The following is a 15,141-nucleotide window of genomic DNA, read 5'->3' on the forward strand; positions in this document are numbered from 1 at the left end:
AAATTCACCTTTCTACAATTCTCTCCCCTCTTCCCTTCCTTTAAAGCCCAGCTGTAGCTCTTAGTTTTCTCAAAAAAAATTATCTTGATGGAAATCATATTCAATTTTATCAAATTCCTTTCTTTCTATATGTATGAGTGCCAGTTGAAAGGCTAAGATAAATTATTCCTTTCTTAAATAACTATGTACTAACTGTCATGGTAAGTTATGTTTAATATAAAAATAATTGGTAGATTGGAGCAGTGTTCAGTCCCAGCACTTAATAGATATTTAACTATAATAATGACAAGAGCAACTAAGGACTGCAGCAGGAACTTAGCATTGTAGAACCAGTGTCCACAAATGCAGGAGCTGGGGATCAACTTGTCGCAAGTAAGTAAATTATGTTGTTTCCTGTCATCGCAGTTGGGCGTACTTGAAATTTTAGGTAAGCAATGGGCTTGACAGTGAAGAGTTGAGCAGTTGTTCTATTTTTGGGGGGGGTCATGTTTCTAGATTTTTACATAAATGGGATCATACAATATGTACTGTTCTCTGTGGCTTCTCATGCCATCCATGAATATTGTTGCTCATGACATCCGTGAATATCGTTGCCCCTATCAATAGTTGATTCCTGGTTATTGTGGAGTTGACTTTCACTGAATTCTGGCTGTCCTGGAGTGAATTTTTCACTCACCGGTAAGTGAATGAATACCTTGGATGTCAAATCATGTTTTTTGTAGTGGATTTTATAGCCATTAGTGCATTCCGGTTTAAGACTAGTGATGCGAATTTCAGAAAGAAAACCAAGTAGGCATATCCAAGACCACAGAGGTAGATTGTTTTGTGGTAGAATTAGGAAGTCTACACAAGCAACTGTGAATACCCAAAGTCTTGTATTTTAGTTTTAATTCTCTAACAGGGTATTTGTTACAGTATCTGAAGGGGATTGTGCATCTCACAGCATTGCAATGAATAAATTAACATTGTATTTTCTTCACTTTAAAAAAGATCCAAAGTTGACTTACATTGCATAATATAAAGATTTTGCCACCAGACTTTCTTGTGTTACATTTACTTTCATACTGGGTATATTTTATTTTGCTTTATTTTTTATTGGTAGAGTCTGAGTGAAAAACAAATAACGAGTTGGTAACATGTATCTCATCCAATGTAAGAACGTAACGGCTAGAAAAGAAAAAGAAAGGCTTTTAGTTACAGACTTATTTATAATTTTTCTATACTGCCAAGTACTTTTCTTTCTACTTTATAATAATAACACTCCAAGAATTATTGCATATCAGACCATTTGGAGGAAGTTTGGGAATTGGTGTAAATTTCTTTAGAGATCTTTAAAAATTACTTCTATGTGTCGGTGAGAAACCACCTAAGAAAGCAGTAATCTAGTAATAAGTTTCTTCCAGCAGTGAATGAGTAAAATAAAAGACATAAGGCACTACTAAATTTTAATTATTAAACTATTTTCATTTTAAAAATAAGGTACTATCAGCTACGGATAGCACAGCTTATATTCCAAATCAATAATTCTTTGAATGAGAAAGCCAGAATTTTGATTCTTTAATATACAATGCAGCATTTGATGTCATCCAAGAAGACACTTTTTATAAGTTCCCCCTATTCTAATTACAAGTACTGTTTGGTGTCTTTATTCTTTTCTTTGAAAGAGGGTCTCACTCTGTGGTCCAGCCTGGAGTACACCTATGTGATTGTAGTTTTCTGTAGCCTCGACCTCTGGGACTTAAATGATCCTCCTGCCTCAGCCTCCCAAGTAGCTGGGACTACAGGTGCACACCACCACGTCTGCCTATATATATTTGTAATTCTATTTTCAGTAGAGACAAGGTCTCTCCATGTTGCTTAGGCTGGTCTTGAGTTCCTGGGCTCAAGCAATCCTCCCACCTGGACCTTCCAAAGTGCTGAGATTATAGGCGCGAGCCACCATGTCAACCAGCCCTGTTATTCTAGTTTTATCATACCAGTCCTAGTTTATAAATTCCCATTATTTTCGCTCTGTTTTACTGTGGGGAGGCAGTAATTCTGTCCCCTTGGAAACACTTGGCCATGTCTGGGGACATTTTTGGTGTCAAATTGGTGGGGCGTGGGTGCTCCTGGAACCTGGTGAATGAAGTCCAAGGGTGCTGCTCAACACCCTGCAGTGCCCAGGAGAGTCTGCGTTCTCCAGAAAAAAAACAAGCTCTTTTCTCCCATCCCCTACACACCTGCGAAATGTCCAGTCCCACATAGAACCCACAGTGAATTTCCACCAAGCGCGTGGCCACCAAGTCATTCAGCTCCAAGCTGGATCAAGGTGGAAAAACCCTGGTCCGGTGCATTTTACCCAGCTCTTCAAAGCACTTCTCACCCTTGTGCCTCCCCCATCAGTGTGGAGCTTTACTTCTGTATAGATCCTCAAGAATCTCCTCTGCTCTTGCTGGTTTACAGACTTCCTCTCCAGGTTTCTGTTCTGAGCCAAGAAAGGAAGAAGAGATTAGAATGAAAAGTGTGATAAATCATGTTTCTCCACATTGAGGTACCAACTGCTGAATCCTGCTGAATTTTGCCTGGGTTGTGATTATGTCTCAGACTTTTTTTTGCCTAAACTTGAATTATTATCACCAAAATGACTTGGTGGCCACGCACGTGGTGTAAATTCACTACGGGTTTCATGCAGGACAGCACATTTTGCAGGTGTATAGAGAACAGAAGAAAAGAGTTTACTATTTTTTTTTTTTTTTTGGAATCTGGAAAACAGGCACTTTCAAGAGTAGTTTCAGTGCCTATACAATTTTAATTAATGAATGTTAATGGAGTATTTTAATTGATGCAGAGGCTGCTTTGGAATTTACTAGCTGACCTTAAACAACACTTTGCTCATGTAGCCCAATTTACTTACATAGACTTGGGACTATTGATGATATTACCGTCCTTCCTCATTGAGAGCAGCAAAGGTCAAGAAGGTGATGTCCTGGCAGCGTTGCTATTTCCTGAGATGAAAGCCTCTCGTAAAAGTAATTATCATTTTGGTTTCACCTGTGGTTGGGAAATGCCTTGTGGGATTACACAGTTCAACCATCAAGGACACCTAAGTGACTGAGGGCATCTCTCTTGTTATTTTAATTATTAAAATTTCACATCTTAGACCTGGTGCCATGGCTCACACCTGTAATCCCAGCACTTTGGGAGGCAGAGGCAGGTGGATCACCTGAGGTCAGGAGTTCCAGACCAGCCTGGCCAACATGGTGCAACCCCACCTCTACTAAAAATATAAAACTTAGCCGGGTTTGGTGGCACACGCCTGTAGTCCCAGCTATTTGGCAGGCTGAGGCAGGAGAATCGCTTGAACCTGGAGGCAGAGGTTGCAGTGAGCCAAGATCGTGCCACAGCACTCCAGCCTGGGTGAAAGAGCCAGACTCCATCTCAAAAAAAAAATTACATTTTAATTGATAAATCATATTTGTACATATTTTGGGGGTACATGTAATATTTTTATACCTGTATATAATGTGTAACAATTCAATCAGAGAAATTTTTGGATATTTATCACCACATTTATCTTTTCTTTGCATTGGAAACATTACAATTCTTTCTTCTAGCTATTTTGAAATATGCGGTAAATTATATAATCTCCCTATTTTATTTATTCTTTGTTTTTATTTTATTTAGTAATTTATTATTATTATTTTCATAGTAGAGATGGGGTTTCACCATGTTGCCCAGACTGGTCCTGAACTCCTGAGCTCAAGTGATTCTCCCACCTCAGCCTCCCAAAGTGCTTGGATTATAGGCGTTAGCCCCCTTGCCTTGCCTACTTTTAGTTTAATGAAATAAATAAAGACACGGTCTCACTAAGTTGCCCAGGTTGGTCCTAAACTCCTGACTTCAAGAGATCCTCCCACCTTGGCCTCCCTAAGTGCTAGGATTACAAGTGTGAACCACCACACTTGGCCCCAGTCTCGCTATTTTATTTTATTTTATTTTATTTTATTTTTATTATTATTATTTTTTGAGACAGAGTTTCACTCTTGTTACCCAGGCTGGAGTGCAATGGCGCGACCTCTGCTCACCGCAACCTCCGCCTCCTGGGTTCAGGCAATTCTCCTGCCTCAGTCTCCTGAGTAGCTGGGATTACAGGCACGTGCCACCATGCCCAGCTAATTTTTCCTATTTTTAGTAGAGACGGGGTTTCACCATGTTGCCCAGGATGGTCTCGATTTCTTGACTCATGATCCACCCGCCTCGGCCTCCCAAAGTGCTGGGATTACAGGCGGGAGCCCCCGCGCCCGGCTACAGTCTCGCTATTTTAAAGGAAAGAGCTTTCCAGATTCAGTACGGAAACTTGCAAAAGCCATATAGTGAATTAATGTGAAATAGGTATCATCTCTGTTTCCGTTTAAGTTAAATTTTAAACAACTATTATACGTAAAGTTCACCTTGGCCAAAACCTGTCTGCACCACTGTGGCTCCCGACTTAACCCGGGGGTTACAATTCCTATGAGTCTTTTCCTTTCAGATGTCTGCCCCACTTTAATAAACATTCATACAAAGGAAAATCTTCATGTGTGCATGTGTTAAATAAAAGGCATCATACCGTATGTATTTTTTAAAAACTTATTTAAATTAAAAACATCCTGTACTATGTATCTTGGAAATCTACTCCTATTACTAGACATAGACTGTCTTACTCTTCATCGGATGTGTGCAATCTCGCAGTACCAATACATACTAGTGTATTCAGCCAGTCTACTTCGAAGAGTGGAGATGCCAGGTTTTTTCAATATGATTCTACTTAAAGACAATGTTGCATTAAACAACTTTCCTGCATCCTGGCTTAAATCTTGGTATTTCGTGGCAACTTAGGAACACCAGAACTTTCAGTGGGAGAGTGAAGGTAACTTGCCGTGAATTCTTCTTAAACATATATTATTACACTTTAAACTGGGCGTCCCCAAACTTTTTACACAGGGGGCCAGTTCACTGTCCCTCAGACCGTTGGAGGGCCGCCACATACTGTGCTCCTGTCACTGACCACCAATGAAAGAGGTGCCCCTTCCTGAAGTGCGGCGGGGGGCCTGATAAATGGCCTCAGGGGGCCGCATGCTGCCCGCGGGCTGTAGTTTGGGGACGCCTGCTTTTAATGTTTTTGGTGTTTTGATAGTGAGACATTCTATCGCATTATCCTTAAAATGTACTTTTTCGAGTTGCTGGGAAAGTCAAAAATATTTTCCATGCCTAGTGATAAGTTGTAATTTGGGGGTCTCTTTTCTAATTTACTTATAGAAAATACGGCCAGGTGCTGTGGCTCATGCCTGTCATCCTAGTTCCGTTCCCAGACCAAACTGAGGGTTCAACTGCTGTTTCTCCTGGCCCAATAACGAGACGCAGATGAACTGGTAGAGAAGGGAGATTTTATTTCTGTAACTGGGTACAAGGAGAAGGCGTCGAAATTATCGCCAGACCAACTCCAAGTTACCAAGTTTTTCAGAGCTTATATACGTCTAAGCTCTATGTCTATGTGTAAGTGGATAGTCACCTAAACACAAGTGATCAACTTCGAATCTCTAACTAAGGTCTGAATCCTGAAGACCTTGCTCTGGAGCCTCAGTGAATTCACTTCCTCTAAATGGGTCCAGGTGCTGGGATGATCACCCTTATCTGGTCTCCCACCAAATCATGGGGTTTTGGGAAATTCCTTCAGACCCCCAATAAATTTGTCTGTGGAGGTCTGTGGAGTCTCTTCAGAGTGCACCTCCCAAGTCCCCCCCAGTAAAACTTGTTTAATCCTAAACAGGTTCTGTTAAGAAGTCCGGCCGGGCGCGGTGGCTCACGCCTGTCATCCCAGCACTTTGGGAGGCTGAGGCAGGCAGATCATGAGGTCAGGAGTTCAAGAGCAGCCTGGCCAACATGGTGAAATCCCGTCTCTACTAAAGATACGAAACAAAATTAGCTGGGCGTGGTGGAGTGTGCCTGTGGTCTCAGCTACCTGGGAGGCTGAGGCAGGAGAATCCCTTGAACCGAGGAGGCGGAGGTTGCGGTGAGTCAAGATTGCATCATTGCACTCCAGCCTGGGCAACAGGGTGAGACTCCATCTCCAAACAAAAACAGAATTCCTTTGTTACCTTGTCATGCTTCAAGGCCCAGGAGAGGCCTGGACAGAACTCTTGGTGGGCTTTCATTACATTCCCGCCTCTGTATACGGCGCTGGCTCCCTCAGCTCTTAATATTTAACTTCACCACAAGGTCAGTGCCGACACAGATGTCACGGAGGCCTGTGGTAGGGAGACCTGGCTGCCACACTTTGAGAGGTCGAGGCGGGAGGATCACTGAAGGCCTTAAGGAGTTTAGGACCAGCCTTTGAAACATAGCAAGACCCCATCTCTACAAATGGTTAAAAACATTGCCAGGCATGGCGCTGCACACGTATAGTCCCAGCTACTCAGGAGGCTGAGGCAGGCAAGTGGCTTCAACCTAGGAGATGGAGGTCTGCAGTGAGCTAGGACTCACTGTGCTCCAGCCTAGGTGACAGAGCAAGACACCGTCTAAAAAAAAAGGGAAGATGTTACAGATACTTTTTTCCTTCCCTGTAACTCCTTTTTGCTTTGCTGATGGTCTATAAAACTGTTTTCAGTTATCTGTATTAGTTTCTTGTGGCTGCTGAAACAAAATACCACCAAGTGGGTGACTTCAAACGACAGTTATTCTCTCCTGGTACCAGAGACCGGAAGTCTGAGACCCAGGTGTGGGCAGGGCCGGTTCCTCCTGAGGCCTCGCTCCTGGGCTTGGAGGCGCCGCCTTCTCCCTGTGTGTGTCTGTGTTCTCATCTTCTCGCTTTATGAGACATTAGTCAGATTGGTTTAGGGCCAGTCCTAGTGACCTCATTTTACCTTAATTAACTCTTTAAAGTCCCTGTCTTTAAATACAGTCACATCCTGGGGGCTAGGAGCTAAGATTTCAACATACGACTTTTTGGCAGACCCAAGGCAGCCGATAAAAGATGCTGCTCCCTTATTTAATCAGAGGAACTGAAAATATAGCTACTCGAAAGTGCTATCCTGGCCAGGCACAGTAGCTCACACCCGTAATCCCGTCACTTTGGGAGGATGAGGTGGGTTGATGGCTTGGGTTCAGGAGTTCAAGGTCAGCCTGGGCTACATGGTAAGACCTCATCGTTACAAAAAATAGTGTGTGGCTCATGTGCTGGCTCGTGCCTGTGGTTCCAGCTACTTGGCAATCTGAGGCAGGAGGATGGCTTGAGCCCAGGAGGAGGAGGTTGCAGTAAGCCTAGATCCCACCACTGCATTCCTACTTGGGTGACAGAGTGAGACCCTGTGACAAAAAAAAATAGAAAAGAAAAAGGCAGGCAGGCAGGCAGGAAGGGAAGCAGGTGGGGAGGGAGGGGAGACAGAGGAGAGAGAAAAAGAAAAGAAAGAGAAAGAAAAAGTCCTCTGCACTCCAGCTTGGGAGACAGAGCCAGACTATGTCTCAAGAAAACAAAAAAACCACAAAATACAGCAACAACGAAAAACAGATGACTCAGGATAAGATGGACTTTTTCTTTCTTTCTTTCCTTTCTCTCTCTCCTCCCTCCCTCCCCTCCTTCCTTCTTTTTTTTCTTCTCTTTGTCACAGGGTCTCATCCTGTCACCCAGGCTGGAGCACAGTGGTGGGATCTGGGCTCCCTGCAAGTTCCACCTTGTGGGCTGAAGAAGCAATTCTCCTCCCTCAGCTTCTCGAGTAACTGGGGTTACAGGCATGTGCTACCACATACAGTTCTTTTTCTTTTTCTTTCTTTCTTTATCTTTTTTTGTAGAAATGGTGTTTTGCCATGTGGGCCAGGCTGGTCTTTAACTTGTGGGCTCAAGCAGTCCTCCTGCCTTGGTCTTTCAAAATGCTGGGATCTAGGCGTGAGCCATCGCGCCCAGCCGCTGAGTCATCTGTTAATTCACTGGACTTGTACACAAATAATTTCCTTCATTCATTGCTGTTGGCTGACCCCAACTGTGTGGTGACTCCATTATAGGCCATCATTAACCATCATCAAATTCCCTGTGTCCTGGCTGGTGACCTCTCACTCGTCTTATAGGTGTTTCTCTGGCTTCCTCGGATACTTCCAGCATTGACATTGCTAGCAACTGTGGGTTTCCATCTGTATTCCTTCTTTTCTAGAGCAGGACTTTTTTTTTTTTTTTTAACCATATCTTTCTTGCTGTTAAAGCATGGCTGTGCTCTTGCAATCTTTGTCTGATTCTGTGGCTTCGGCCCAAGTCCACCATTTTGAAATGGAACCCAGAATTCAGTACTGCGATCTTTGATCTTTCTTCTCTCTTTTCCCATTACAGTGATTCCTTTCCTTCTGTTTTTTTTATTTTTTTATTTTATTTTTTTATCACTTAAGAGTGTCAACCAAGTTGATGATGTACAGACAGTGCTCAGTGATGATTTATTTCTTTAGTATAAAGTGCAGTTATGCTGCGTGGATAGATTGCATAGTGGGGAAGTCCGGGCTTTCAGTGAATATATCACGAACAGGGTACATTGTACTCACTGAGTAATTTCCCATCCCTCCTCACCTTCCCACCCTTCGGAGTCTCAGGTGTGTATTATTTCACTCTCTATGTCCATGTGGACACTTTGTTTAGCTCCCACTTGTGAGAACATGCAATATTTGACTTTCTGTGTCTGAGTTATTTCACTTAAGATATGCCATCCAGTTCCATCCATGTTGCTGCTAAAGACTTGATTTCATCCATTTTTATGGCCGAGTAGTATTCCATGGTGTGTGTGTGTGTGTGTGTGTGTGTGTGTGTGTGTATTATATATATTGTATATATATCTATATACCTCACATTTATTTAAAAACACACAGAATGGCTATATATATGTCCGATTTCTTACATATATAAATATGTTTGTGTGCATGTGTATGTATGTGTATAATCTCATATTTTATTTTTATTTTTAAGTTCTGGGGTACATGTGAGGATGTGTGGGTTTATTACATAGGTAAACGTGTGTCATGGTGATTTGCTGCACCTATCAACCCATCACCTAGGTATTAAGCCCAGCATGCGTTAGTTATTCTTCCTAATGCTCTCCTTCCCCCTGCTCTGATCCCCCAACAGACCCCAGTGTGTGTTGTTCCCCTCCCTGTGTCCATGTGTTCTCATTGTTCAGCTCCCACTTATAAGTGAGAACATGTGGTGTTCGGTTTTCTGTTCCTGCGTTACTTCCCTGAGGATAATGGCTTCGAGTTCTATCCATGTCCCTGCTAAGAACATGATCTCTTTCCTTTTTTTAGGGCTGCATAGTATTCCATGGTGTATACGTACAACATTTTGTTTATCCAGTCTATCACTGATGGACATTTGGATTGATTCCGTGTCTTTGCTATTTTAGTCTCACATTACAATCATGGCTATGGTGAGCCATGATTGCACCACTGCACTTCAGCCTGGGCAGCAGAGGGAGACCCTGCCTCTAAATGAATAAATGAATATAAATAATCTTTATTCCTTGCTAGTTGGAGAAAACATTGCACTGGTGGCCAGGACCATTTATGGTGATTCTTACTAATCTTGTTCTGGAGAGATAGTTACTAAAGGAAGACGGAAATGGCTAAATATGGTGAATAAAAAGGCAATATTCTCAATTCATCCATGTTTCTCTCACCTAACTATTGGGAAACTCTGGATTTTCCTGGAATGAACTTTATGGGAATGCTGTGTAGTATATTAGGCAGTGGAGTTACAGCCATGAAAACCAGAATATGATAGTTTTAAAATGCCGCATTGTGAACAAGTCTAATAGAGAGGTGTTAATTGGAAGTTGTGCAGTAGAGAAAATGGGCCACACTGAATGGTTAGGCCATCGACTTCACCAAACGCCCCAAGGTAGTTAGTCTCTAGAGATTTTACATTTGCGAGCCTTTTTGGAGGGTTGAAGTTGAGAAGATGGCCTTGAGAATTGGCTAATTTACTTACACACTCTCTCTCTTTCTCTCTCTCTCTCTCTCTCTCTCTCTCTCTCTCTCTCTCCTGAAAATCAGTACTCATTTTGAATCCCAGCTCTTCAATTTACCAGCCCTGTGAAAGTCTTTTAAGCTCTATGATCCCCAATTCCCTCTCCTAGAAAACGGGAGTCATGATTAACCCTTTGAGGCAAGCAGGGTGAGCTATTTTGAGGATCAAATGCTGTTCATCTTTATTACATATTTGTCTCGTGGGGCAGTTCCTCAGCCTATAAAGCCTCCCCAACTTGGAATCACTTGAGGATTCTAGGCAGGGAAACACCAGATTGTACCACTCATTGCATTCCCGTAACACGATCTTAATTACAGCTGTGAAACATGTCTTCCTCCAGCAAACAAGCTTGGCTGCCCTGACTCTCACAGGTCTACAGTGTTTGTTGTGCATTTTAAGGTAGACACCACAGTTGATCCACAACAGTCCCACATATAAAGTAGATCTGAGACAAACAGTTATTGAATATATACACATGCATTGATTACTGATTTATTTTACTGGTGTAGGTGTTTGTTGCTATACCAACATAATTTCTTGTAACTCTGCCATTAGAATTATCCTGAGCTGCATAGACCATGCATAAAATGTTGCCTTATTCTTTGTTAGCAAATATAACTTATTTGCAAATAGGTTTAAAGAATATACTGGGCTGGCCAGGAGTAGTGGCTCACACCTGTAATCACAGCACTTTGGAAAGCCGAGGTGGGTGGATCACTTGAGGTCAGGAGTTCAAGACCAGCTTGGACAACATGGTGAAGCTCTGTCTTTACTGAAAATACAAAAAGTTAGCTGGGCATGGTGGTGCGTACCTGTAGTCCCAGCTATTTGAGTGGCTGAAGCATAATTGCTTGAATCTGGGAGGTGGAGGTTGCAGTGACTTGGAATCATGTCACTGGACTACAGCTTGGGCAATAGATCAAGACTCTGTCTCAAAAAAAGAAAGAACGCACTGAGTTTACTGGGTCATCAAAAGCAGTTTAGCTAAGTCTTCGGACCATTATTGGCCTAGCTATGAGGAAAACATTTGTTTTGCAGATGTTCTTATTTTTTTCTTCTCTTCCTTAGATCATCTAAGAAGAAGCCATGAAACAATTGCTGTGTGACTGGTGAGTTGGCAAGTTTGCGAACATTCCTCACCCTCCATTTCTAGGGAGAAGGGTTCTTTGTCGAGGTTGTCTCTATCCTGGAGGATCTGGGTTAAATATGTGCTTAAAATGTTCTCTATGATTGTGGATTATCAATCATTTCTCACATTTTATTCAAGCTGTGCTTTCTATATTTTGTCTTTTATTTATTTATTTATTTATTTTTCTTTTTTACAGAGGTGGAGTCTCACTATGTTGCCCAGGCTGGTCTCAAACTTCTGAACTCAAGCGATCCTCCCATCTCGACCTTCCAAAGTACTGGAATTAGAGGCATGAGCTGCTGTGCCTGGCCTACTTTCTATATTTTGAAGCCACAACTAAATTCACACTGGTGTATGATGTTCATACCATCTTTTTAGACTGGCATTTTTGTTATTCTGTAATAGCCCTGCCAGTCTATATTAATGATTTTTCAATTGTAATTTTCTCCTGGCTGATTCTATTATTGCTACAACAAGTTTCTTTTGATTACTACTTGGCTGGCGTAGATGTTTACATCTTTTTAGTTTCAAGTTTTATTTGTCATTACGTTTTAGGTGTGTCCTTTAAGAAAAGCATATGATAGATTTTTAAAAACTAGTTTGGGGCTGGGGGTGGCTTACAGCTGTAATTCCAGCACTTTGGGATGCCAAGGTGGGCAGATCACGAGGTCAGGAGTTCGAGACCAGCCTGACCAACAAGGTGAAACCCCAGTCTCTACTAAAAATACAAAAACTAACCTGGTGTGGTGGTGCACGGCTGTAATCCCAGCTACTCAGGAGGCTGAGGCAGGAGAATCGCTTGAACTCAGGAGGCAGAGATTGCAGTGAGCTGAGATCACACCACTGAACTCCAGCCTAGGTGACAGAGCGAGATTCTGTCTGAAAAAGGAAAAAAAAATGAGTTTGGGATTCTTTAACAGGCAGGTAAACCCGCCCAGATTTGTTATACATATTAAGATAGTTGATTTTATTTCTGTCATCTTACACACTATTTTATATTCTCAAGATTGTTGCGTGGTTTTCTTTTTGCCCCTCTTGCGTTTTATGGGTTATATCAAGGTCTCTCTCTTTCCTAGCTGATATGGTTTGGCTGTGTCCCCACCCAAATCTCACCTTGAATTGTGATAATCCCCACATGTCAAGGGTGGAGCCCGGTAGATGTAATTGAATCAGGGGATGGTTTCCCCATACTATTCTCATGGTAGTGAACGAGTCTCAAGAGATCTGATGGTTTTGGGAATGGAAGTTTCCCTGCACAGTCTCCTTCCTGCCTCCACGTGGGATGTGGCTTTGCTTTTCCTTTACCTTCCGCCATGATTGTGAGGCCTCCCCAGCCATGTGGAACTGTGAGTCCATTAAACCTCTTTCCTTTATAAATTACCCAGTCTTAGGTATGTCTTTCTTAGCAGCGTGAGAGCATTGGCCCATCGTCCTTCCTTCAGGTGGCCCAGAAACTACACCTCATATTTCCCTTCATCATATTCACATAATTAGTATGAACTTATCACAAATGTGATGGTTAATCTGCATTTCCAGCTTCCTTTTGAAGAAAGACTGGAGAACGTTTGAACACCACTGTCCTTCCCCTCTCTCTCTTTTTCCATGTAATTATTGCTTAGTTAATTCTTTACTCCTTTCCAAAATAATTATAATTAATAATATTTTCTGTCAATACATATAAAGTGTTATGAACATGTTTTATCTTTTTTCAACATCTTTTCTTATGTCTACCCTTTTATTTTTGTTTTTGTTTATTTATTTTTGCAATGGAGTCTTGCTCTGTCACCCAGGCTGGAGTGTAGTGGTGTGATCTCAGCTCACCGTAACCTTCACCTCCTGGGTTCAAGCAATTCTCTTGCCTTAGCCTCTCGAGTAGATGGGATTACAGGCATGTGCCACCATGCCTGGATAATGTTTGTATTTTTGTAGACACGGGGTTTCGCTATGTTGGCCAGGCTGGTCTCAAACTCCCAACCTCAAGTGATCTGCCTGCCTTGGCCTCCCAAAGTATTGGGATTACAGGCATGAGCCACTGTACTGAGCCTGCCTACCCTTTCTTTCTAAGATAACTGCCTTTTGCTGAAAATATTCCTTAGTAGTTTTTTGATCAAGAGTTTTTGGGTTCATGTACAACCCAAATGCCCATAATCCCTTCTCATTCTTCTATGATGCATTAGAAGGGTTTGGAAGTCTGAGTTCAGAGTCACTGTTGTCTCAGCACTCCGGAAGCCGCAGTCCTTGGTCTTCAGGAATCCACTGTGGCTGTCGGGAAGTCAGCTGACATTCCAGTGATCCTCCCATTTTAGGTTATCTGTGGTTGTGTTTATACAAGTCTCCTTGTCTCCACCATTGCCCTTTACTGAGCTAGAGCTAACAGGAGATTTTTCACTTTTTTAACTGGGTTCGGTCTGGAAACTTATGTCCGTCTTCAATCCTGAAAATTCTCAGCCAAGATATCTTTCAGTATATCCTCTCCTATCCTCATCTTTAAACCCTCTTAATGATAGGCTGGGACTTTTTGTCCAAAACCATAGAATGTACACCACCAAGAGTGACCCCTAATTTAAACTATGGACTTTGGGAGAAAATGATGTCTCAATGTAGGTTCATTGATGGCATCAGATAATGTACCGTCTTGCTGCTGGGTGTTGACAATGGAGGAAGCTATTACATATGTGGGGGCAGGGGGTATATGGGAACTCTCTGTACCTATGCTCCATTTTTCCGCGAAATTAAAACTGCTCTAAAAAGTAAGTCTATTAAAAAAAAAAAAAAAACCATGAGCTCAAGAGTTAATAAAATTACTACTATTAAAATAAAAAAAGGAAATAGGCCAGATGCTGTGCCTCACGCCTGTAATCCCAGCACTTTGGGAGGCGGAGGAGGGAAGATTGCTTGAGCTCAGGAGTTCAAGACCAACCTGGCCAACATAGTGAGACCCCATCTCAATTAAAAAAAATTTTTTGGATAAAAATATAAAAATGAAACAGAAGGGAAGATGGATGGACATAAAAGGATGTGTGATATAATGTTTGAGGTTGAATTAGCAGGACTTGGAACTGATTGAATGGAATTTGGAGTTGGAGAACCTGACTGACGGGATATTGGTCTTCAATTCATAGTAATCATTTTTGATCAATGGCTATTATAGATTTTTCAGGATATTATACAATTCAGCTGTTACAAGAAGGTTCTTTCACAATCTAAAATTTAGGCCAGGTGTGGTGGCTCACACCTATAATCCCAGCACTTTGGGAGGCCGAGGCAGGCGGATCACCTGAGGTCAGGAGTTTGAGACCAGCTTGGCCAACATGGCAAACCCCATCTCTACTAAAAATACAAAAATTAGCTGGGTGTGGTGGTGCACACCTGTCATCCCAGCTACTCAGGAGGCTGAGGTGGGAGGATTGCTTGAACCTGGGAGGTGGAGGGTGCCCAGATTGTGTCATTACACTATAGCCTGGGTGACAGAGGGAGACTCCATCTAAATAAATAAATAAATAAATAAATAAAATAAAATTTAATAGATCTATTCCAACATTGATCCACTAAAAAATAAAATAAAATTTAGTAAAATCTGCCTTTCCTTGAACTGAAAAATTTTTAAAAATTTAGCAGAATCTTAACCCCGGCTAATTTTGTATTTTTAGTAGAGACGGGGTTTCACCATGTTGGTCAAGCTGGTCTCAAACTCCTGACCTCAGTTATTCCACCCACCCTGGCCTTCCAAAGCCCTGGGATTACAGGTGTGAGCCACCATGCCTGGTCTTGTTTACATTTTTATGCAATAAAATAAACAAAAAAGGTTTTTTGAGACAGGGTCTTGCTCTGTCTTACTGGAGTGCAGTGGTGCAATCATAGCTCACTGCAATCCTGACCTCTCAGGCTCAAGCAATCCTCCCATCTCAGCCTCCTGAGTAGCTGGGACTATAGGAATGCACCACTATGCCCAGCTATTTCTGTATTACTTGTAGAGATGGGGTTTCACCATGCTGTC

Source organism: Saimiri boliviensis, chromosome X (assembly GCF_048565385.1).
Source record: "Saimiri boliviensis isolate mSaiBol1 chromosome X, mSaiBol1.pri, whole genome shotgun sequence".
Taxonomy (NCBI): Eukaryota; Metazoa; Chordata; class Mammalia; order Primates; family Cebidae; genus Saimiri; species Saimiri boliviensis.